The sequence below is a fragment of the Saccopteryx bilineata genome, chromosome X (assembly GCF_036850765.1).
Source record: "Saccopteryx bilineata isolate mSacBil1 chromosome X, mSacBil1_pri_phased_curated, whole genome shotgun sequence".
NCBI lineage: Eukaryota > Metazoa > Chordata > Mammalia > Chiroptera > Emballonuridae > Saccopteryx > Saccopteryx bilineata.
Window position 1 is genome coordinate 107,126,084 of NC_089502.1, and position 26,870 is coordinate 107,152,953.

The following is a 26,870-nucleotide window of genomic DNA, read 5'->3' on the forward strand; positions in this document are numbered from 1 at the left end:
TATAATGATAATGGCAACCATATATTATGTAAAACACTGTAATCTTAAAAATGAGAGGTGAATGTGTTTATCACCACACATAACAAGGTTATACTTTATTTCATAACCAATGTGATGAAGGTAATGTTTGCTGGGTTGGTTGAGTCTAGGGGTGTCTTTTGGGTGCTCCAAGTCATTCTTTATTTCTGGGAAATCTGGACCAGGATGGATCACTTCTTTTTTGGCATCTGTGTTAGAAACCACAAGCATTTGTGTATCTCTGCTTGTCAACCATGAGAACAGCAGTAAAATGCAAACATCACTCAGTGACTGCAGTGTTTCTAGAGACTGTTTGCTGCCTACCAGGAGGTGGGGGGTGGCTAGATTAACAAACCTCTTTGGTAGGAAGAGTCTGTTTCTGATTGGAGCCAAAGTGAACATAGATCCACAAGTTGGACCCCTTTGTGACCTTTTTCTGAAATATCCAATTCCGCCCATGCTCATATGGTGCTTATTTGGGCTGTACACTCCCCTGTCATTGACCTCATGTAAGAGTCTCTTGGCAAAACTTCATCCATGCTACACCAGCAAGTGTAATCAAGGAATGGTTGATATAAAGGTGGGTATCCTTCTGGTCATGGGACTTGATGATTTCCCAAATGGCTGATAAATGACAGAAAAACTGTGATAGACATCTGCTGAGCCAACCTTGGGGTGAGTTTAGGACTGGCTGCTGGACAGGACCTGGTGAATGCTTTGGTCATATTTTTACTCAGTTCATTCATATTTTTACTCCATTCATTCATCTTTTTACTCCATTCATTCATCTTTTCACTCCATTCATTCATCTTTTTACTTCAGAAACAATCAATTAATTCTTATTCTGCCAGGATGCTGACCTATTCACTCAGATTAGCAGCACAGGGGGACAGTCGGAGGACAATAGAAATTTAACTTTAAGCATACTAAGTCTGAGGCATATTCATTCTTCTCTATTCCCTGTATCTATTCAGGACAAAATCTTGTCACTTATGCATCCTGAATATTTTTTAAACCCATCCACTTCTATTTGCCTCTACTGCTACTCTAAATTTCAAGCCAGAATAATTTTTAGTGATTTAAAAAAATTATTTTAAAAAACCCAAACCATTGCTTGACCCTCAGCCCTCATGGGAAATCCATCACTCCTACCATCACCACAATAGCAGCCACAACAACATGCAGCAGCTTAATGAGCTCTGTATTATTCCTAATATACTGTCTATGAGATGAACTTTTTTCCTCTGCTTTCTAGGGTGTTCTTTAAATTGTGTATTAAGATAATTTACATATTATAAAGTTGACTCATTTTAAGTCCACATGTCAAGGATGTTAAGTAAATTGGTTAAGTGGTGCAACCATCACCACAATCCAGTTTGAGACATTTGTATCACCTCAATGACATCTCTCTTTTACCCATTTGCAGTTAATCCCCATTACCACCACCAGCCCCTGGCAAACATTAATCTGCTTTCTGTGTCTATGGATTTGCCTATTCTGAACATTTTATATAAATGGAATCATACAGTATGCGATCTTTCGTGACCTCCTCCTCCTCCTCCTTCGTTCTTCTTCCTCTTCCTCCTCTTCTTTTCCCTTCTTCTTCTCCTCCTTCTCCTTCTCCTTCTTCTCCTCCTCCTTCTTTCTCCTCCTCCTCCTCCTCCTCCTCCCTCTTCTTCTTTTACCTTCTTCACCTTCTTCAACTTTCTTCATCTTCCTCCTCTTCCTCCTCCTCCTGTTTCTCCTCCTTCTTTCTTCTTCTTCCTCCTTGGAAAGCCAATGGGAGAAGGAACATTAGGGAACTTGACATAGAGCCCATTAGGGAATTAGACATGGAGCCACAGGTGCTTCTGTGACTTTCTCCTTTTACTCACCATGATGTTTGCAAGGTTCATCCATGTTGTAGTATGTGTCAGTACCTCATTACTTTTGATGGCTGAATAGTGTTCCACTATGTATATTGTATACCACTCCCCCCCCCATTTGTCAGCTGATGGGTATTTGGGTTTTTTCAATCTTTTGGCTACTGTGAATAAGTACTGGTGTAAATATTTGTGTGCAAGTTTTTGTTTGAACACCCATTTTTGTTTTGAATATATATAGGAGTTGAATTGCTAGGTCATATGGTACTTATATGTTTAATCTTTTCCCAATTTGTTTTCCAAATATTCTGCACCATTCCACATTTATATATTTATATGAACCACCAGCAATGTAGGAAAATTCTCATTTCTTCACTTCCTCACCAACACTTATTTAAAAAATAAAAAAATAATAATTACAGCTACTCTTGTGGGTATGAAGTTGTAGTTTGGATTTGAATTTTCCTAATCATTAATGATATTGAACATCTTATCATCTGCTTTTTGGCCATTTTTATATATTTCTTGGAGAAATGACTTTTCAATTAGGTTGTTTTCCTTTTTATTATTGAAATATGAGTTATTTATATACTTTGGATACAAGTTCTTTATCAAGTGTATGATTTAAAAATATTTTTCCCAGTCTCAGGTTTGGTTTTTTAATTTTTGAAAATTTTTTATTGAGGTAACATTGGCTTATAATATTATTTGTTTCATGTGTACAAAATTATAATTCAATATCTGTATACAGTGTAATATGATCACCACCTAAGTCTAGTTTTCATCCAACATCATACATTTGACTCCATTTATCCATTTTATGCTCTTCCTATGTTCTTTCCTACTGGTAACCACAATCTGTTGTCTGTATCTATGAGTTTGTTTTGTTTGTTTCTTTTCTTCTATAGTCCATATTAAAATGAAGTTATATGATTTTTTTCCATGTCTGTCTTACTTATTTCACTTACCATAATATCCTCAATGTCCATCCATGTTGTTGCAAATGGCAACATTTCATATTTTTACGGCTGAATAGCATTCCATTGTATAAATATATACCACATATTCATTATCCATTCAAGCAATGGACATATAAGTTGCTTCCATATATTGACTATTGTAAATAATACTGCAGTGAGCATAGTGATGAATATATCTTTTCTAATTGCAGTCCTGCACTACACAATATTTCAGTCAACAGTGAACTGTATATTTGAAGGTGATCCCATGAGATTATAATGTTGCTGATAAGTTCCTAATGATATTGTAGCTATTGTAATGTTATAGCGCAATGCACTACCCACATGTTTATTGTGACACTGCCAGTCATATAAAATTACAGCACATGGAATTGTGCACTGTACATAATATTAATAATAAACAACTATGACACTGGCTTATGTATTTATTGTATTATACTTTTTATCATTATTTTAGAGAGTATTTTTTATTTATAAAAAATGTTTTGTATAAATTGGTATACCACGTTAAACTAGCAGCAGCTTTATACATCTCATGTTTACCGCACCTCTTGATTGCATCATTTTGTCTTGTGCAAGATTGAATCCTTTTTTTTTTCTTTTTTTTTGTACAGTAATATGCTGTACAGGCTTATAGCCTAAGAGCAATAGAATGTACCATATAGCCTATGAATAGTAGGCTATATATTTTTATGTAGTTTTGGGAGAAATGACTTTTTACTTAGGTTGTTTCCCTTTCTTTTTTTTTGAAATGTAAGAGTTATTTATATACTTTAGATACAAGTTCTTTATCAATATATGATTTAAAAATGTAGCACTGCATATTTACAATTTATGTATGAAAATACATTCTATGAATGATGATCACACAACAATAAAATCACCTAATGACACATTTTGTTTTTCTTATTTTAAAATTACAGTTGACATACAATATTATATTAGTATCACATATACAGCATAGAGGTGAAACATTTATATAACTTTCAAGGTAACCCCCAATAAGTCTAATACCCACCTGACATCATACATAGTTATTACAATAGTACTGATTATATTCCCTATGCTGTGACTCTTTTTTTATTTTTTATTAATTTTATTTTATTCTGTTAACATGGATTCAAGTGTCCCACTCAATATAACTCCCTCACCCCCGCCCCCTTATTCTCCATTATACCCCCTTTGCCCCCTCTAACTAACTCCCACCCCCTTTCCTCTGGGATTTGCTATCTTGTTATCTGTATCTATGTGTTATGTATATTTAATTTCAATAATCCCTTCACCTTCTCTGATCCCATCCCCACATCCCTCATCCCTCTGAAAGCTGTCCCTCACTCTCTGTGACCACGCCTCTGCCTCTATTTTGTTCCTCAGTTCACTTTGTTCACTTGATTCCATATATAAATGAGATCATATTATATTTGGCTTACTTTGCCTGGCTTATTTCACTTAGCATAATCTCCAGTACCATCTATGCCATCACAAAAGATAAGATTTCCTTCTTTTTCACAGCTGTATAGCATTCCATTGTGTATATGTACCACAGTTTTTTAATCCACTCGTCCACTGATGGACTCTAGGACTGTTTCCAGATCTTGGCTATTGTAAAAAATACTGCAGTAAACATGGGAATGCATATCTTCTTTTGACTAGTGATTTGGTATTCTTAGGATATATTCCTAAAAGTGGGATAGCTGGGTCAGAAGGCAGTTCCATTTTTAATTTTTTGAGGAAATGCCATACTGTTTTCCACAGTGGCTGCACATGTCTACATTCCCACCAGCAGTAAAGGAGGGTTCCCTTTTCTCCACATCCTCGCCAGCACTTATTGTGTGTTGATTTGTTAATGAGTGCTATTCTGATAGGTGTGAGGTGGTATCTCACTGTGAGTTTAATTTGAATTTCTCTGATGATTAGTGACATTGAACATTTTTTATATGCCTATTGTCCATCTGTATGTCCTCTTTGGAGAAGTGTCTATTCAGGTCTTTTGCCCATTTTTTTTTTTGTATTTTTCTGATGTTGGAAATGGGGAGGCAGTCAGACAGACTCCCGCATGCGCCTGACCGGGATCCACCCAGCATGCCCACCAGGGGGCTACGCTCTGTCCATCTGGGGCGTTACTCTGTTGCAACGAGAGCCATTCTGGCGCCTGAGGCAGAGGCCATGGAGCCATCCTCAGCACCTGGGCCAACTTTTTGCTCTGATGGAGCCTTGGCTGTGGCAGGGGAAGAGAGAGACAGAGAGGAGGAGGGGTGGAGAAGTAGATGGGCGCTTCTCCTGTGTGCCCTGGCTGGGAATCGAACCCAGGACTCCTGCACACCAGGCCAACACTCTACCACTGAGCCAACCGGCCAGAGCTCTTTGCCCATTTTTAAATTGGATTGTTTACCTTCCTGGTGTTGAGTTTCAGAAGTTCTTTATAAATCTTGGTTATCAATCCTTTATCAGACGTATTGGAAAATATATTCTCCCATTGTGTGGGTTGTCTTTTTATTTTGTTAATGGTGTCTTTTGCTGTGCAAAAGCTTTTTAGTTTCATATAATCCCACTTGTTTACTTTGTCCTGGCAAGAATATTGCTATGAGAGATATCAGAGAGTTTACTGTCTGTGTTTTCTTCTAAGATGCTTATGGTTTTGTGACTTACATTTAAGTCTTTTATTCATTTTGAGTTTATTTTTGTGAATGGTGTAAGTTATTGGTCTAGTTTCATTTTTTTTGCACATACCTGTCCAATTTTCCCAACACCATTGATTAAAAAGACTGTCTTTACTCCACTGTATTCTCTTACCTCCTTTGTCAAATATCAATTACCATAAAGGTATGGGTTTATTTCTGGGTTCTCTGTTATGTTCCATTGATCTGTATACCTGTTTATATGCCAGTACCAAGCTGTTTTGATTACTATGGCCTTGTAGTATAACTTGATATCAGGAAGTGTGATACTTCCTACTTTATTCTTCATTTTCAAGATTGCTGAGGCTAGTCATGTTCTTTTTTGGTTTCATATAAATATTTGGAATATTGGTTTTATGACCTTTTTTATAACTGGCTATTTGTACTTCTTTTTAAAATTTTATTTTTTCAATTATATTTTACATTCAATATTATTTTGTATTAGTTTCAGGTGAACAGCATAGTGGTTAGACAATCATATACTTTACAAAATGTTCTTCATGATATTTCCAGTACCCACCTGGCCCCATACATTGTTATTACAATATTATTCACTATATTCCTTATGCTTTACTTCACATTACCATGACTATGACTATTTTTAAACTACAAATTTGAGCTTCTTAAGCCTTTCTCCTTTTCAGCCAGTCCCCTAAACCTCTCCCCTCTGGCAACCATCAGTCTTACTCTTTGTCTATGAGTTGTTGCAATTTTGTTGTTCATTTATTTCATTCTTTAGATTCCACATATAAGTGAAATTATACAGTTTGTCTTTCTCTGACTGACTTATGTCACTTCTCATAATACTTTCTAGGTTCATTAATGCTATTGCAAATGGTAAAATTTCATTCTATTTATGATCAAGTAACATTCCATTGTATATACAGTGGTCAGCAAAAATAGGTTTATAGTTGTGAGTACATGAAACAGATTTTATTCTTGTATTATTATTTATTATTTTTTCATATAAACAATTGCAGACCTGTGTTTGCTAATGCCTGTATGTATCACAACTTTTTTATCAACTCGTCTGTCGGCGAATACTTGGGTAACTTCTATTGCTTGGCTGTTATAAAATAATGCTACAATGAACATAGGGGTGTACATATTTTTTTAATTAGTGTTTTATATATTTTCAGATATATACCTAGAATTGGCATTGCTGGGTCATAAGAAAGTTCCATTTTTAATTTTTTGAGGAACCTTCATTCTATTTTCCATAGTGGTGTACCAGTCTGCACTCCCACCAACAGTGCATGAGGGTTCCCTTTTCTCCGCATCTTTGCCAACACTTGTTGTTTGTAGATTTATTTATGATAGCCATTCTGATAATTGTGAAGTGATATCTCACTATGGTTTGAATTTACATTTCCTTGACAACTGGTGACATTGAGCATCTTTTCATATGTCTGTTGACTATCTGTAGGTCCTCTTTGGAGAAGAATTTATTGAGGTCCTTTGACCATTTTTTAATAGGATTGTTTGTTTGTTTTTGTTGACTTGCATGAATTTTTACAAATTTTGGATATTATTCACTTATTGAATGTGTCATTGGAAAATATCTTTCTTCATTTGGTAAGTTGTATTTTCGTTTTGTTGGTGGTTTCTTTTGCTGGGCAAAAACTTCTTACTTTGATGTATTCCCATTTGTTTATTTTTTTTCTTTTGTTTCCCTTGACTGAAGAGATGTATCAGAAAAAAAAATATTACTAAGAGAAATGTCAGAGATTTTCTTATCTGTGTTTTATTATATTGGTTTTATGGTTTCAAGCCTTACCTTTGTCTCACATTAAAATGTTTGATCCATTTTTTGGCTCTAGTTGCAACAGGGCAACATCCCACATGTGCAGAGCATCACCCCTTAGTGGGCTTGCCAGATGGATCCCAGTCAGGCACATGAGGGAGTCTATCTCTCTGCCTCCCCACTTCTCACTTCAGAAAAATACCAATAAATAAATAAATAAATAAAATGTTTGATCCATTTATAGTTTATTCTTGTATATGGTGTAAGAAGGTAGTCTAGTTTCATCTTTTTAATTACACTTTTCTCAGAACATATTCTTGTTGTTAAACTATGCATGACTACATTTTTCAATTTCTTTGCATAAATATTCAGAAGTATAATAACTGGACCATATGACATTTCTATTCTTAATTTTTGATAAACATTCCTACTGTTTCCATAGTTGCTGCACCAATTTATAATCATACCAAGAGTTTATATATTAATTGAGGGATAGTTTCAATCTTACTTATATGAACAAAGGATGTTTCTGCACATATTTAGATGTTTAATTTCTCATAGTAATATTTTATAGTGTTCAGTGTAAAAATTTGCATTTATTCTGTTAAATTTATTTCTAAGTATTTTATTCCTTATGATGATAATGTGAATGAGTTCTTTTTCTTATTGATTTTAATTTATTGTTTACATAGATCCTAGTGTCGCCCTGAATGCAATCCCCCTCCCCCATATTCCCCTCAACATCTCTCTTGCCCCTCTCTCTCTACTGCGCCCTCCCCCCTTCCCTTCAGGTTTATCCCATCCTATCATCCCTTTTCCCTCTGTCCTCTTTTCCTCTGGTCCCTTTGATCCCTCCTCTGTCTCAATTCCGTTCCTCAGTTCACATTGTTCATTGGATTCAAATTTATTTTTAGAGTAGTGTTAAGTTTACCAAAAAGTTTAAAGGAAGTTTCAGAGATTTCTCATATACCTCCTGCCCCCACAGATGCATAGCCTCCCTCATTATTAATATCTCTTACCAGAATTGTACTTTTTTTTTTGTATTTTTCTGAAGCTGGAAACGGGGAGAGACAGTCAGACAGTCTCTGCATGCGCCCGACTGGGATCCACCCGGCACGCCCACCAGGGGCAACACTCTGCCCACCAGGGGGCGATGCTCTGCCCCTCCGGGTGTCGCTCTGCTGCAAGCAGAGCCACTCTAGTGCCTGGGGCAGAGGCCAAGGAGCCATCCCCAGTGCCCGGGCCATCTTTGCTCCAATGGAGCCTCGCTGCGGAAGGGAAGAGAGAGACAAAAAGGAAGGAGAGGGGGAGGGGTGGAGAAGCAAATGGGTGCTTCTCCTGTATGCCCTGGCCAGTAATCGAACCCGGGACTTCTGCACGCCAGGCCGACGCTCTACCACTGAACCAACCGGCCACAGAATTATACTTTTTTTTTAACCATGGATGAAATATATATATATATGATGACATATAGTCAGCACTATAATATCATACAAAGTATTTTCATTGCTCTAATCTTTGCTCTACCTATTCATCTCTTTCCTGCACCCCACCCCTGGTAACTACTGATCTTTTTATTTTCTCCATGGTTTTGTTCTTTCAATAATTTCATATACTTAGAATCATGCAATAGCCTTTTAAGATCAGCTTTTTCACTTAACAATATGTATTTAAAATTTTTCCATGTCTCTTTAAGACATGATAACTCATTTTCTTTTAACTCTGAATAGTATTTTATTATTTGGATGTACCAAAGTACTTTTATCTGTTCACCTACTGAAGAACATCCTAGTTGATTCCAAGTTTAGGATATTATGAAAAAATCTGCTATAAAAAACTATAGATAAGTTTTTGTGGACATAAGTTATTTATTCATTTGGGTAAATACTAAGGAGCATTATTGCTGGATCATATGGTAATGGTAAGAATATGTTTAGTTTTGTTAGAAACCACCAAACAGTATTTCAAAAAAGCTGTACCATTTTACATCTCCACCAGCAATGTATGAGAGAGGTCCTCTTTCTTCACACCTTTTTTTAATATGGTGGTGTCAGTCCTTCAGATTTTGGTCATTCTAGTAGGTATGTAGTGATATCTCATTTTTTAAATTTACATTTCCATGATGACATATTATATGGAGCATCTTTTTATGTGCTCAGTTGCCATGTGTATATCTTCTTGGGTGAGGGGTCTGTGGTAAAATGGCTGGGAATTAGACTGTGGTCCTGAGACAAATCTTTTGTGCAGACTTTGGAATGCCAAGTCCTGCGGGGCAGAACGCTGCCCTTGTAAGCACTGATAAGATTGTTTAAAGGAAAACAGTTGATTCCTATAACCTTTTCCTTACATACCTTAAAGACATTAGTTAATTACCCTTCTCTGCACCTGAACCCAGACTTTGCTAATTTTCTTAATGAACAAAGAGACCAACAAATACAAGGAGGCTGCAGTAATCTGGGCTCTCAGTCCTAGAGGCTGGGAGTCCCCTGTACCCATCTTTTTCTGTATGTTGTGTCTTGTGTATGTTTTTTCTTAAGTCCTGCAGCACCTTCCTTTCGTGCATGCCCATGGCTGAGCTGGTTCCTGCAGGGGTCTGTTCATGTCTTTGGCCCATTTTTAAATTGGGTCATTTGTTTTTTACTGTTGATACTTCTTTCTTAGTTGTGTCCTTTTTTGTGTGACAGAGACAGAGAGAGACAGAGAGAGGGACAGATAGGGAAAGACAGAGAGACAAACAAGAAAGGAGAGAGATAAAAAGTATCAGTTCTTTGTTGCAGCACCTTAGTTGTTCATTGATTGCTTTCACATATGTGCCTTGACCTGGGGGCTACTGCAGAGCAAGTGACCCCTTGCTCAAACCAGTGACCTTGGTCCAAGCTGGTGAGCTTTGCTCAAACCAGATGAGGCCATGCTCAAGCTGGCGTCCTCAGGTTTTCAAACCTGGGTCCTCGGCATCCCAGTCCTATTCTCTATTCCCTGCACCACTGCCTGGTCAGGCTCTCAGTTGTATCTTACAAATAATTGCTCCAAATATGTATCTTATAATTTTTATGATATTGCATTTCTCAAAGTAGACATTTTAATTTTAATAAATTCCAGCTTGTCAGTTATTTCTTTTATGGATCACATCTTTGTTGTCCTATCTAAAAAGGCATCACCATACCTAAGGCAATCTAAATTTTCTCTTATGTTATCTTCCAGAAATCTTATAGTTTTGTATTTTATATTAGATATTTGACATATATTGCATTAATTCTTGTGTAAAGTTGTGTCTAAATTCTTTTTATTGTATGTGGATGTTGTTTTTTCAGTATCATTTCTTGAAAATATTATCTTTGTTTCATAGTATTGCCTTTGCTTTTTTGTCAGTTGACTGACTATGAGGTCTCTTTTTAATATCTCTATTCTGCTCCATTGATCTATTTATTTATTATTTTGCCATTATGACACTGTCTTGATTATTGTAGCTTTATAGTAAGACTTGAACAAGGATGGCATCAGTCCTCCAACTTTGTTTTCATTCATTACTGTGTTGGCTATTCTTGGTCTTTTACCTCTACACATAAACTCTAGAATCAGTTTGTCAATATATATACAATAACGTGCCAGGATTTTGATTGGTATTTCACTGAATATATAAGTGAAATTGGAAAGAACTACATCTTGACAATGTTGAGTCTTCATATTCATGAACAGTGAAAATCTTCACATTTATTTAGTTATTCTTTGATTCACTCATCAGGATCTTGTGATATTCTTCAAATAGATATATCTTGTTAGATATATATCTAAGATTTCATTTGGGGGGAGTTCTAATGTAACTAGTGTCATATTTTTTTATTTCAAATTTCCCTTAGTTATTATTGCTGTATATTAGTTACAGGAGTTATTTTTTAATTCAGATTTTCTACATAGAAGATCATGTCATCTACCAAGAAAGACAGTTATATGTCTCCCTTCCCAAACTTTATGCCTTTTACTTCCTTTGCTTGCCTTATTGCATTAGCAAAGATTTCTAGTACAGTGTTGAAAAACAATAGTGAGTAGAAAATTTTTTGCCTTAAATTTTCTCTTATGTTATCTTCCAGAAATTTTATAGTTTTGTATTTTATGTTAGATATTTGACGCATATTGCATTAATTTTTTATCTTACTGAGAAAGTTTCCAGTTTCTCATCATTAAGCATGATGATAGCTGTAGGCTTTCAGTAGGTAGTCAATATTGAGTTGAGAAAGTTTTCTATTCTTAGTTTATTGAGAGTTGTTTTTGTTATGAATGTGTATTAGATTTTGTCAAATGTTTTTTTCTGCATTAATAGCATCATGTAATCCTTCTATTTTAGTCTGTTTATGTGATAAGATTATATTGATTAATTTTCAAATGTTGATGATGTCAACATTGACAATGTTGAGTTATGGCAGCATGAAAGATACTCCTGATCTCTCTACTTGAAATTTAAACAAATTGAGCAACTGTAACACAGCAAAAGAACCCCAACAGAGCTCACAGGTGTGCATGAGAAGTCCACACACCAAATGGACTAAAGTTGTTTTTTGTTAGAGTTCTTATCAATACCACTCTCAAATGCCATCAAGGAAGAAGAAGTCAAATACCATGGCTGCACAAGAAAGATGTTTAGAAAGAAAATGAAAATCTTCAGATAAGAATATCAATCACATGGAAACCTTGGAGTTAAATGATAGAGAATTTAAAATTGAAGTTCTGGAAATACTCAGTGAGATGTGAGAAGACAATAATAGGCAACTTAATGAGCTCAGAAAACGAATTACTAAACAAAAGGAATACCTCACCAAGGAGATTGAAATTTTAAAAACATATATAAGGAATTCGATACATGAATTGAAGATGGAGGTAGCAAGTTTAGCTAATAAAACAAGCCTGTTAGAGGAAAGAATCTGTAACATTCAAGACAGGCAACTAGAGATGCTACAGAGAGAAGAGGATAGAGACTAATGAATGGGAAAAAATTAGAGAAATCTATAAGAATTGTCTGACTCTATTTGAAAGAGAAAGATCAGAATAATAGGTATATCAGAAGAAAAAGAGAGGCAGAAGGGAATGAAGAGCCTATTTAAAGTAATTCATAAGAATTTTCCAAGCCTATGGAAAGAGTTGAATCCAAGAGCAAACAGAATGCTGAGATACCACAACCCAAACAGACCTACTCAAAAGTGCAGAGTAATAAAATTGTCAAAAATCAATGACAAAGAAAGAATCCTCAAGGCAGCTAGGGAAAAGAAGAACATAACATATAAAGGAAAGTCCATTAGGTTATCATCACACTTCTCAGAAGAAACTCTACAATCCAGAGGAGAGTGAATCTAACATTCAAAGTACTGAAAGAAAGGAATTACCAGTCAAGAGTACTATATACATCAAAGTTATCTTTCAGATATTAAGGAGAAATAAAAACTGTTGTGGACATACAGAAGTTGAGCAAGTTTATCACTAGAAAACTGCCAGTACAGGAAATATTGAAAGGGTTATTTGACCAGATACAAAAAACAAAACAGACCAAAACTACAAGTAAAATCTCCAACAAGGTCACAATAAAAATAAGAAAAATCTGTGACAACAATAACATAAAATGGGAGAGGGTAAAGATCGGTAGTAGTAAAGGAGGATGGAATGCGGAAGCACTCATATAACAACGGACTCTTGTACATATGAACATTTTTCTCAAAAACATAATGGTAACCACCCACAAAAAAGCCAACACCAAAACACACTGCTTAAATAAAAGAGGAAAGAAGTATGAATACCACCAAACAAAACAACTGACAGAAACAGAAAAGTAAAGAACTGACCAAGACACAGAGCTTACTAGAAAACAAAACAGAAAGTGACTATAGGAAATCCTCAAATATCAATAATTACCTTAAATGTAAATGAACTGAACTCACCAATAAAGAGGCACAGAATAGCAAATTGGATCAAAAAGCAAAACCCAACCATAGGCTGCCTTCAAGAGACACATCTGAGCTTCAAGAACAAAAGTAGATTCAAAGCAAAAGGTTGGAAAATGATTCTCCAAGCAAATAATATCCAAAGAAAAGCAGATGTAGCCATACTCATATCTGCCAATGCTGATGTCAAGACAACAAAAGTAACCAGAGACAGAGATGGACACTTCATAGTTATAAAAGGAACATTGTATCAAGAAGACATAATACATCTTAATATATATGCACCAAAGCAGGTAGCACCAAAATATAAGACATCTACTAACTGGCCAAAATAGAAGCAAAAACACAATCATACTTGAAAATTTCAACACATAATTGATGGCTTTAGATAGATCATACAAAAAGAAAATCAATAAAGAATTATCAGCCTTAAATGATACTCTGCACCAAGTGGACATAATAGACATTTATATGACATTTCACCCCAAAACGTCAGGTTATACATTCTTCTCCAGTGTGTATGGAACATTCTCAAGGATAGTCCATATGTTGGGCCACAAAACTAACATCAACAAATTCGAGACGATTGAAATTATACTGAGCGGCTCTTGGTTCCTGGGATGATTAGCATGAGAGAGCAGAGGAAGCAGAGCAGAGAGCAGAAAGAGGCCATGTGGCCAGGAGAAGCAGCCAAGATGGTGGAGTCCTGAGTGAGATGCCAGTTTGTGTAGAGAGAAGGAAGGAGATGGGGAACTGAGGAGAATAAGGCTGGTGAGCTAGAAACCTTTGATTCTAGGAAACTTGGATAAGTCAGTAGCTTTGTGAGTACTGAATGTGAGTGGGTTTTGGAGCCCAGATTGTGTATTTTTACTTGCCCGCCAGGTGCAAGCTAGGATTAAAGACTATGGCCCACCACCACCACCACCAACAACAACAACAAAAAAAAAAAAAAAAAAAAGAAAGAAAGAAAGAAATTATACCGAGCATATAACTTAACCAAGGAGACTAAAGACTTGTACTCGGAAAATTACAAAACATTGATAAAAGAAATCAAGGAAGATACAAACAAGTGGAAGCATATACCGTGCTCATGGTTAGGAAGAATAAACATCATTAAAATGTCTATTTTACCCAAAACAATCTATAAATTCAATGCAATACCAATTAAAATACCAATGACATACTTCAAAGATATAGAACACATATTCCAAAAATTTATATGGAACCAAAAGAGGACACGAATAGCCTCAGCAATCTTAAAAAAGAAGAATAAAGTGGGAGGTATCACACTTCCTGATATCAAGTTATACTACAAGGCCGTTGTACTCAAAACAGCCTGGTACTGGCATAAGAACAGGCATATAGATCAATGGAACAGAACAGAGAACCCAGAAATAAACCCACAGTTCTATGGACAACTGATATTTGACAAAGGTAAGGAAATACAATGGAGTAAAGACAGTCTCTTTAACAAATGGTGTTGGGAAAATTGGACAACAACCTGCAAAAAAATGAAACTAGAACACCAGCTTACACCACTCACAAAAATAAACTCAAAATGGATAAAAGACTTGAATGTAGGCCGTGAAACCATAAGCATCTTAGAAGAAAACATAGGCAGTAAGCTCTCTGACATCTTTCGGAGCAATATATTTGCTGATTTATCTCCACGGGGAAGTGAAATAAAAGACAGGATAAACAAGTGGGACTATATCAAACTAAAAAGCTTTTGCACAGCTAAAGACAACAAGAACAGAATAAAAAGACAAACTACACAATGGGAGAACATATTTGACAATACGTCTGATAAGGGGTTAATAACCAAAATTTATAAAGAACTTGTAAAACTCAACACCAGGAAGACAAACAACCCAATCCAAAAATGGGCAAAAGAGATGAATAGACACTTCTCCAAAGAGGACATACAGATGGCCAATAGGCATATGAAAAAATGCTCAACATCACTAATCATTAGAGAAATGCAAATTAAAACCACAATGAGATATCACCTCACACCAGTCAGAATGGCGCTTATCAACAAAACAACACAGAAAAAGTGCTGGCGAGGATGTGGAGAAAAGGGAACCCTCCTGCACTGCTGGTGGGATTGCAGACTGGTGCAGCCACTGTGGAAAACAGTATGGAGATTCCTCAGAAAACTGAAAATCGAACTGCCTTTTGACCCAGCTATCCCACTTTTAGGAATATACCCCAAGGACACCATAGAACGGCTCAAAAAGGAGAAATGCACCCGCATGTTTGTGGCAGCATTGTTCACAATAGCGAAGATCTGGAAACAGCCCAAGTGTCCGTCAGAGGACGAGTGGATTAAAAAGTTTTGGTACATATATACTATGGAATACTACTCAGCCATAAGAAATGATGACATCGGATCATTTACAATAACATGGATGGACCTTGACAACATTATATGGAGTGAAATAAGTAAATCAGAAAAAAAACTAAGATGAATCCATACATAGAAGGGACATAAAAATGAGACTCAGAGACATGAACAAGAATGTGATGGCAACAGGAGCGGGGGGGGGGGGGGTTGGGGGAGGGGGGATGGGGTGAAGAAGGAGAGAGGGGTTAGGGGAGGGGAGGGGCACAAAGAAAACCAGATAGAAGGTGACAGAAGACAATTTAACTTTGCGGGAGGGGTATACAGCACAATCAAATGTCAAAATAATCTAGAGATATTTTCTCTCAACATATGTACCCTGATTTATCAATGTCACTGCATTAAATTTAATAAAAAAATTACCTTAAACATAAAAATAATAATAATAATAAACTGGACATTAAAGGCAAAAAAAAAAAAAGTTTGCAAGTTTTTTTATTCTATCAAAGAACCACCTCTTGGTTTCATTGAAGTTTTGTATTGCTCTTTGTACTCTATGTTGTTTATTTCTGCTCTGATCTTTATTACTTCCTTTATTCACTTTGGACTGCTTGCTATTCTTTTTTCCTTTTTAAAATTTCCATTGGATTTAAAGTGACATTGATTGATTGTTGTTGTTTTTTTCTAGTTCTTTTAAGTGTAAGGTAAGATTTTTTTTATTTGAGATTGTTCTTGTTTCTTCAGGTAAGCCAATAATGCTATGAATTTCACCCTTAGGACTGCTTTCACTTTGTCCCTTAGGTTTTGGATTGTTGTATTTCATTTTCATTTGTCTTATGATATCTTTTGATTTCTTCCTTCATCTCATGGTAAACCCATTCATTGTTTACTAACAAGTTATTAGCCTTCATGTGTTTGTGTCTGTTTTTCGGGGTTGTTTTTTTTTTCTTATAAATGATTTCTAGTTTCATACTGCTATGGTTAGAGAAGATGCTTGATATGCTTTCAATAATATTAAATTTATTAAGAATTATTTAGTGTCCTTACGTGTGGTCTAGCCTAGAAAATGATCTATATACCCTTTAAAAGCATGTGTATTCTGCTGCTTTGGGGTAAAATGTTCTGGAGATATCAATTAAATTCATCTGATCTAGTGTATCATTAAAGGCTACTGTTTTTTTTTGTTGATTTTTCTGTCTGGAAGATCTGTCCATTATGTCAATGGAGTGTTAAATTCCGCTACTATGACTGTATTACTCTCAGTCACTTGTTTATGTCCATCAAGATATGCTTTGTATATTTTGGTGCTCTTATGTTGGATGCATAAATGTTTACAAGGGTTATATCTTATAGTTGGATTGATCCCTTTTTCATATAATATTCTTTTTTATCCTCTTTTTGAGGTCTTTGCTTTAAAGTCTATTTTGTCAGATATAAGAATTGTTACCCCAACTTTTTTTTCTTTTTTCTTTTTCTTTTTTTTTTTTTTGTATTTTTCCCAAAGCTGGAAACGGGGAGAGACAGTCAGACAGACTCCCACATGAGCCCGACAGGGATCCACCCGGCACGCCCACCAGGGGCAACGCTCTGCCCACAAGGGGGCGATGCTCTGCCCCTCTGGGGCATCGCTCTGCCGTGACCAGAGCCACTCTAGCGCCTGGGGCAGAGGCCAAGGAGCCATCCCCAGCGCCCGGGCCATCTTTGCTCCAATGGAGCCTTGGCTGCGGGAGGGGAAGAGAGAGACAGAGAGGAAGGAGGGGGGGTGGAGAAGCAAATGGGCGCTTCTCCTGTGTGCCCTGGCCGGGAATGGAACCCGGGTCCCCCGCATGCCAGGCCGACGCTCTACCGCTGAGCCAACCGGCCAGGGCCCCAGCTTTTTTTTTTCATTGCCATTTGCATGAAGTATCTTTTTTATCCCTTTGCTTTTAGTCTGTGTATATCTTTCCTTATGAGCTAGGTTTCTTATAGATGGCATATATATGGATCTTGTTTTCCTATCCATTTAGCTACCCTATGTCTTTTGACTGGAGCATTTAAGCCATTTACATTTAAAGTGATTATTGATAGATATGTATTTATTGCCATTTTATTCTCTGTATCTTTTTTTTTTCTTTATTTTTTTTTATTTTTAAATTTTTTTTTGTATTTTTCTGAAGCTGGAAACGGGGAGACAGTCAGACAGACTCCTGCATGTGCCCGACCCACGCCCACCAAGGGGCGATGCTCTGCCCATCCGGGGTGTCGTTCTGTCGTGACCAGAGCCACTCTAGCGCCTGGGGCAGAGGCCAAGGAGCCATTCCCAGCACCCGGGCCATCTTTTGCTCCAATGGAGCCTTGGCTGCGGGAGGGGAAGAGAGAGACAGAGAGGAAGGAGAGGGGAAGGGGTGGAGAAGCAGATGGGTGCCTCTCCTGTGTGCCCTGGCCAGGAATCGAACCCAGGACTTCCGCACGCCAGGCTGACGCTCTACCGCTGAGCCAACCGGCCAGGGCCTTTTTCTTTATTCTTAATGAAGAGTCTTTAATGTTTCTTGATAAAGGCCATATATGATAAACCATCAGCTAACATCATATTAAATGGCACTAAACTGAAGGCTTTCCCCCTTAAATCAGGAACAAGACAGGGTTGTCCACTCTCTCCACTCTTATTTAATGTGGTACTAGAGGTTCTAGCCAGAGCAATCAGACAAGACAAAGAAATAAAAGGCATCCATATCGGAAAAGAAGAAGTAAAGGTATCACTTTTTGCAGATGATATGATCCTATACATCGAAAACCCCAAAGAATCCACAAAAAGACTACTAGAAACAATAAGCCAATACAGTAAGGTCGCAGGATACAAAATTAACATACAGAAGTCAATAGCCTTTCTATATGCCAACAATTGAGAAACAACTGAGAAGGAACTCAAAAGAATAATCCCCTTCACGATTGCAACAAAAAAAAATAAAATACTTAGGAATAAACATAACAAAGAATGTAAAGGACTTATATAATGAAAACTATAAACCATTGTTAAGGGAAATCGAAAAAGATATAATGAGATGGAAGAATATACCTTGTTCTTGGCTAGGAAGAATAAATATAATCAAGATGGCTATATTACCCAAAGCAATATACAAATTTAATGCAATTCCCATCAAACTTCCAATGACATTTTTTAAAGAAATAGAGCAAAAAATCATCAGATTTATATGGAACTATAAAAAACCCCGAATAGCCAAAGCAATCCTAAAGAAAAAGAATGAAGCTGGGGGCATAACAATACTTGACTTCAAACTCTATTATAGGGCCACGACAATCAAAACAGCATGGTACTGGCAGAAAAATAGACACTCAGACCAATGGAACAGAATAGAAAGTCCAGAAATAAAACCACATATATATAGTCAAATAATTTTTGATAAAGGGGCCAACAACACACAATGGAGAAAAGAAAGCCTCTTCAATAAATGGTGCTGGGAAAACTGGAAAGCCACATGCAAAAGAATGAAACTGGACTACAGTCTCTCCCCCTGTACAAAAATTAACTCAAAATGGATCAAAGATCTAAACATAAGACCTGAAACAATTAAGTACATAGAAGAAGACATAGGTACTCAACTCATGGACCTGGGTTTTAAAGAGCATTTTATGAATTTGACTCCAATGGCAAGAGAAATGAAGGCAAAAATTAATGAATGGGACTACATCAGGCTAAGAAGTTTTTGCTCAGCAAGAGAAACTGATAACAAAATAAACAGAAAGCCAACTAAATGGGAAATGATATTTTCAAACAACAGCTCAGATAAGGGCCTAATATCCAAAATATACAAAGAACTCATAAAACTCAATAACAAACAAACAAACAATCCAATAAAAAAATGGGAAGAGGATATGAATAGACACTTCTCCCAGGAAGAGATACAAATGGCCAACAGATATATGAAAAGATGCTCATCTTCTTTAGCTATTAGAGAAATGCAAATCAAAACGGCAATGAGATACCACCTCACACCTGTTCGATTAGCTGTTATTAGCAAGTCAGGTAATAGCAAATGTTGGAGAGGCTGCGGAGAAAAAGGAACCCTCATACACTGTTGGTGGGAATGTAAAGTAGTACAACCATTATGGAAGAAAGTATGGTGGTTCCTCAAAAAACTGAAAATAGAACTACCTTATGACCCAGCAATCCCTCTACTGGGTATCTACCCCCAAAACTCAGAAACATTGATACGTAAAGACACATGCAGCCCCATGTTTATTGCAGCATTGTTCACAGTGGCCAGGACATGGAAACAACCAAAAAGCCCATCAATAGATGACTGGATAAAGAAGATGTGGCACATATACACTATGGAATACTACTCAGCCATAAGAAATGATGACATCGGAACATTTACAGCAAAATGGTGGGATCTTGATAACATGATACGAAGTGAAATAAGTAAATCAGAAAAAAACAGGAACTGTATTATTCCATACGTAGGTGGAACATAATAGTGAAACTAAGAGACATTGATAAGAGTGTGGTGGTTACGGGGGGAGGGGGGAATGGGAGAGGGATAGAGGGTGGGGAGGGGCACAAAGAAAACAAGATAGAAGGTGACAGAGGACAATCTGACTTTGGGTGGTGGGTATGCAACATAATTGAACGACAAGATAACCTGGACTTGTTATCTTTGAATATATGTATCCTGATTTATTGATGTCACCCCATTAAAAAAATAAAATTATAAAAAAAAAATGTTTCTTTTAATACTGGTTTGGTGATATTGAACTCCTTTAGCTTTTCCTTGTCTAGAAAGCTCTTTATTTTTCCTCTAGTTTTAAATGATATCCTTGCTGGCTAAAGTAATCTTGGTTGTAGGTCCTTGTATTTCATCATTTTGAATGTTTTGTGCCAATCGTTTCTGGTATAGGGAAATGAGCTGACAGTCTTATTGTAGATAACTGTTATTCTCTTGCTGCTTTTAAGATTCTCTCCTTGGGTTTAACTTTTGCTATTTTAGTTATGATGTGTCTTGGTGTGCATCTCCTGGGTTCATCTTGTGTGGGACCCTCTGTGCTTCCTAGACTTGTGTTTGTTTGTTTTTTGTTCCTTCCCCAGGTTAGAGAAATTTTCAGTCATTATTTCTTCAAATAGGTTTTCAATCCTTTTTGCTCTTTCTCTCTTCTTTGGTACCCTTATAATGTGGTTGTTCTTACACTTCATGTTGTCCCAAAGATCCCTTAAACTATCTTAATTTTTGTAGCTTCATTCAACCTATTGTTTATTCATTCTAGTGTATTCTTCCCTTCAGATATTGTACTCTTCATTTCTGACTATTTTGTATAGTGTGCATGCCCTTTTTCATGCTGGAAAAGTTCTCACTAAGTTCCTCGAGCACCCTTATAACCATTGTTTTGAATCCTATGTCTGTAGATTGCTTTTCTCCACTTCATTTAGTTCTTTTTGTGGATAGTTCTCCTGTTATTTCCTTTAGGGCATGTTTGTCTCCCATTTTCGCTGCCTCTATATGTTTCTTTCTCTGTATTATGTATATCTGTATGTCTCCCAGTCTTGGTAAGGTACCTAATGAAGTAGGTGTCCTATAAGATCTGGTGGCACAGTTCCCTGTTTTAATTGAGTCTTTTCTTTTTCTTTTTACAGATACAGAGTGAGGGATAGATAGGGACAGACAGGAACAGAGAGAGATGAGAAGCATCAATCATTAGTTTCTCGTTGCAACACCTTAGTTGTTCATTGATTGCCTTCTCATATGTGCCTTGACCACGGACCGTCAGCAGACCAAGTAACCCCTTGCTTGAGACAGAGACCTTTGGTCTGAGCTGGTGAGTAAGCTTTTGCTCAAACCAGATGAGCCCACGCTCAAGCCAGTGACCTCGGGGTCTCGAACCTGGGTCCTCCACATCCCAGTTTGACACTCTATCCACTGCACCACCACCTGGTCTGGCGTAATTGAGTCTTGATTGTTGTTGATTTGTTTATGTGTAGGGTCAACTCTCAGGCTGACTGACTTTGAGGATTCACCTCGACTACAGTGTACAGTTGCTGTGCAGGTGTTGATGCCTAGGTCCCTGCAGGTGTCTCAGCAGGGTTTGGTGCCTGCTGAGATCTCTTTTTAGATGTGCTACTTGTGGAGTTAATCGGATCCTGCTCTGATGTTGTCTGAAGCTTGCTACTGGGTAGTTTGCTTCTGGAGCATCTTAGGAGGAACTCTGGTGCAGGTCAATGTCAGACACTGCCTGTGATGGGCCCTAGGCAACACCTTTGGCAACACAAGGTGATCCACAGGTTTTTTTATGCCTCTGCTTGTGCATGGTATGCATAGGAAGGGTCAAGTTGCACATCAAGGTTGGGTTTCATCATCATGGAGCCTAGGGGTAGATCAGAAAAAATCCTAAGGCAACCTGAGATCTCCCAGTACCATCTGTTTCCACCTGCCAACTGTGTGTTAGGCTGTCACTATAATAGCCTCTGGCAGTATGTAGGTTGTGTGAGGTAGGTTCTCAGTTGGTCACCAGATAAGGGTGAACACTAATCACCAGATTGATACAGATTCAAACTTGGTGCAAATGCTGGGTCTGAGGTCACTCAGCAAAAATCCCAGGATACACTAAGGTGCTGCCACATGCCAGATGAACAATGGCCTTTGTGGTTGGGTGAGATCTCAGGGAGTAGTCAGAGGGAGGCCAGAAGAGTTTATCAGGCATGAAGAGATCAAGGTTTGGAGGTGAAAAGGAAGGCCTCTGCACTAATTCGGTGTGAAGAAAAAAAATGGTCTCTTTCTAAAGCACACAAGTCAGTCTTTCTGGTATTCTGCCCAGAATACCAGAATTCTTCAGCTTGGCAGAGCAGGGCCACCAGAAGTAGGGAGGGTGGTGGGAAGGTGGAGGAAATAGCCCCAGCACAACTTAGCCTTTGACACCCCTAAGTCTACCCAGACATGTACACTCTAGATCCAGGCAGCTGACTCCTTCCTAGGGCACAGACTCTACAGCAGGGGTCCCCAAACTTTTTACACAGGGGGCCAGTTCACTGTCCCTCAGACCGTTGGAGGGCAGGACTATAAAAAAAACTATGAACAAATCCCTATGCACACTGCACATATCTTATTTTAAAGTAAAAAAACAAAACGGGAACAAATACAATATTTAAAATAAAGAACAAGTAAATTTAAATCAACAAACTGACCAGTATTTCAGTGGGAACTATGGGCCTGCTTTTGGCTAATGGGATGGTCAATGTGCTCCTCTCACTGACCACCAATGAAAGAGGTGCCCCTTCCAGAAGTGCGGTGGGGGCCGGATAAATGGCCTCAGGGGGCCGCATGTGGCCCGCGGGCCGTAGTTTGGGGACCCCTGCTCTACAGGGTGGGGCAACAGAGTCAGAATGGAGAGGCCATTGCATTCTCCTAGGCTGATACTGCTTGGTGTTGATTGGTGGACACAAGAAAGATGGCATCTTTGTTGTGTGAGAGAGAATCAGCACTGTGACCCTGGCAGCTGTTCCATCAGCTCTCTTCAGAGCCACACAACTCAGGCTCTTCTCAGACAATTCCAATCCACTATGAGCTGCCCTCCCTTTGCTGGAGTTCAGGATAAAAGGCTGCAAATGAGATTCTGTGGGCTGATCCTTTAAAAGGGCGCCTAGGTTTCTAGCAAGCTTTTGTCTCTCCCTGGCAGATAGAATCCCCAGTGATTTTCACAGCCAGATATTTTTTCGGTTGCACATCCAAGCTCTGGTTTTTTGAGCCAGAGAGCCTGGTTTGGAGTTGAGCAGCTGAGATATTCCTTTGGATTCTTAGCCACCACACATAGATACAGAACAAGCCCTTTTCACATCTCCGCCTGTTGTTGTGAGTCGGGGGCGCAGAGAGAGAGATTAGCAGATGAAATCATCAAGGACTAGCAAAGGACCACCGCTCACTCAGGCAAATGGCCATGCAATGGGTTATTCCACTACATCCGCCCTTCCTCCCAGTATTGGTGTGTCTTCTTCTTTAAATCCTTGGTATTGAGACTTCTGTTCACCTAATCTTTAGTGGGTTATTCAGGTCCATCGTTCTGTATTTTATTTTTAATTTAAATTTGGTCCTGGGAAGAGGTAAGAGTAACTTCCATCTACTCCACAGTGATCTTGGATCTCTGGCCATCATTTCTATCAAAGTAAAAACCTAAGTTTTTATATCTTAGCATAGAAAGACCTACATGGTCTGCTCTAGCCACCTCTACATTTCTGACGTCATTTCTTATTAGTTCACTCTTTGATTGCTCAGCACCAACCACACTGCTGTTTATGCTGCTCTTTGGGAACAACAGATACAATCCCAGATTAGCATCTTTACACTGACCCAATTTACACTAGATATCTTCATGACTAACTGCCTCCTTGTTTAAATATCTTTCTCAATTAAGTCTACCCTGACCACCATGTAAATAAGTCTTCCTACTATGACACACTCCTTTATTTTGCTGGGGCCCTTTTTAGCTCTAATTGCCTTCCAATATACTATATAATCTCTTTTTTTACTATGTTTATTTTTAATTGTCTACCTCCTCTCACTAGAAGGTAAACTCATGAAAACAGAAATTTTTGTTTTGTTCACTGATAGATCTCAAGGACCTAAAATAGTGCCCAGCAGAAAGTTGGCACATAATTATTTCTTACATTAGTTAAGTAGTTAATAAGGGTGTCATGGAAGGTATATTCAATGAATTTATAAATATAATCAAGACCTAAAAACAGAATAGGAAGAATGAGAGGGACAACATATAGGCAGAAGAAACAAGATATGTAAGGACCTGAGGTGAGGGGGCAAGACTTATGAAGTCAACTATGCTTGGAGTGCCATTGTAAAAGAGATGTCTTAATTATTTTGCCTAACCTCAATAAACTCTCATAAAATGGGGAGATAAAATAGTCAATTATTATATGTGTTTTAAGTGTACTAATAAGTGTATGCACAAAGAGATGTGGAAACATTGAGTAGGTAGCTACTATTCCTAAGAGAGTTAAGGAAGATTTTACAAAGAAGGTGACATTAAGACTAAGTCTCAGGGAAGAAAGTGACATGATGAAAATGTTTTAAGAAGATTAATCTGGCAATAGTATGAAAAGTGGATAGGAATATGGATGGATTGGAGGCAAAGAAACCATCTAGTCTATGGCAGTAGTCCAGGTATGAAGTGATGAAGGCATCTATAGGAATGAAAAGAAAAGGACAAATATGAGAGACATTTGGAAGGAAAACTGACAAGGGCTAAATGGACTCTTGGCATTAAGCCTTTCAAGAGGTAATGCTTCCTCCTTAGTAATGACTGTGAAAAGATTCAGATTGACCTATTATGTAATTGCATACTTTGACTAGAATTTCTAGCTATGGCTGGCCTCCAAAAATTGTTATTGTGATTGATACTTGTTGGACCTTAATTTACATTATGATGGCTTTAGACTCTTAAGGTGGGGAAACTTTCAAAAACATAATTTTGACTATGAAACAGCAAATTATTCTGTTAAAGGAGAAATAAGGGAAATGATGAAGCTGCATAGAAAGTTTCACAATGAACTCATAGTTCTTTAAAAAAACTATAACATATAAAGTGTGGAAAAGAAGGATGGCTATTAAGAGAAAAATGTTCATATGTACAAGAGTCCTTTGTCTTATGAGTGCTTCTTCACTCCGTCCTCCTTTGCTACTGTAGATATTTGTCCTCTCCCCTTTTGTGCTATTGTTGACACAGATTATCCTTGTTTTTATTGTGACCTTGTTGGAGCTTTTACTTGTGGTTTTGATTTGTTTTGTTCTTTGTATCTTGTTAAATAACCCTCCTTGAGTATTTCCTGTACTAGGTATTTTCTGGTGATAAATTCCCTCAGCTTCTGTATGTCTACAAAAGTTTATATTTCTTTTTAATAATTGAAAAAAACCTTGATGGATATAGTTTTCTTGGCTGGTAATTCCTCTATTTCAGTACTTTGAATGTTTAGGTCCATTCTCTTCTGGCTTGTAAAGATTCTCCTGAGAAGTCTGATAATAACCTAAAGGGTCTTCCTTTATATGTTATGTTCTTCTTTTCCCTAGCTTCTTTGAAAATTCTTTCTTTATCATTGATTTTTGACAATTTTATTACAATGTGCTTTGGAGAAGGTATGTTTGAGTAGTGGTAACTCAGCATTCTATTTGCTTCTTGTATTCAAGGCTCTAAATATTTTCACTGTCTTGGGAGGCTCTCATCAATTATTTGTTTGAGTAGGCTTTCCATTCCCTTCTCCATCTTTTCTTTGTCTGATATACCCATTATTCTTATATTGTTCTTTCTGATAGAGTTTGAGAATTCTTGTAGCACTTTCTCATTTAAAAAAAAATGTGAGTCGCTCTCTTTTTCTCTTTGTAGCATCTTTCTTTGCCTGTCTTCACTGTCACTAATTCTCTCCTCCTCTATCAGGCCTGTTATATTATCTGAACTTGCTACCTCAGTCTTCAGTTCATGTATTTAGTTCTTCATCTCTGTTTGTAAAGTTTCTTTTTTTTTTCATTTTTCTGAAGCTGGAAACAGGGAGAGACAGTCAGACAGACCCCCACATGCGCCCGACCGGGATCCACCCGGCACGCCCACCAGGGGCGACGCTCTGCCCACCAGGGGGCGATGCTCTGCCCATCCTGGGTGTCGCCATGTTGCGACCAGAACCACTCTAGCGCCTGAGGCAGAGGCCACAGAGCCATCCCCAGCGCCCGGGCCATCTTTGCTCCAATGGAGCCTTGGCTGCGGGAGGGGAAAAGAGAGACAGAGAGGAAAGTGCGGCGGAGGGGTGGAGAAGCAAATGGGTGCTTCTCCTCTGTGCCCTGGCTGGGAATCGAACCCAGGTCCTCCGCACGCTAGGCCAACGCTCTACTGCTGAGCCAACCAGCCAGGGCCTGTTTGTAAAGTTTCAATGTCTTTGGTGAGGTACTCATTTTATTCATTAATTTGTTTTTTGAGCTCATTGAATTGCCTATCACTATTTTCTTTCATCTTGTTGAGTATTTTAAGAATTTCAATTTTGAATTATCTATTGTGTAACTACAGGGTTTCCATGTGATTGAGCTTGCTTTCTATAGATTTTTTATTTTCTTTCTGAATTATGCCTCTTTCTTGTGTTGCCATACTATTTTATTTCTACTTCCTTGATGTCACGTGAGAGTGGTATTTTAAAAAACTCTAACAAAAAACAATGAATAAAATGAAAAATAAAAGTGAAAAATATAATAAGAAATATATTTTTAAATAATTACAAGTAAAAAAAAGAAACCACAGGATTCCAAGAAGGAAATGGAGTAGATAGACCTTCCAACAG

General features: G+C 37.6%; 1 protein-coding gene across 2 annotated transcripts in view; it reads left to right on the forward strand.

The window, feature by feature from the left end:
* The window catches only part of CLIC2 (chloride intracellular channel 2), a 136,870-nt gene that overhangs the window by 1,245 nt on the left and 108,755 nt on the right, over nucleotides 1-26,870 (forward strand). The window lies entirely within an intron of this gene.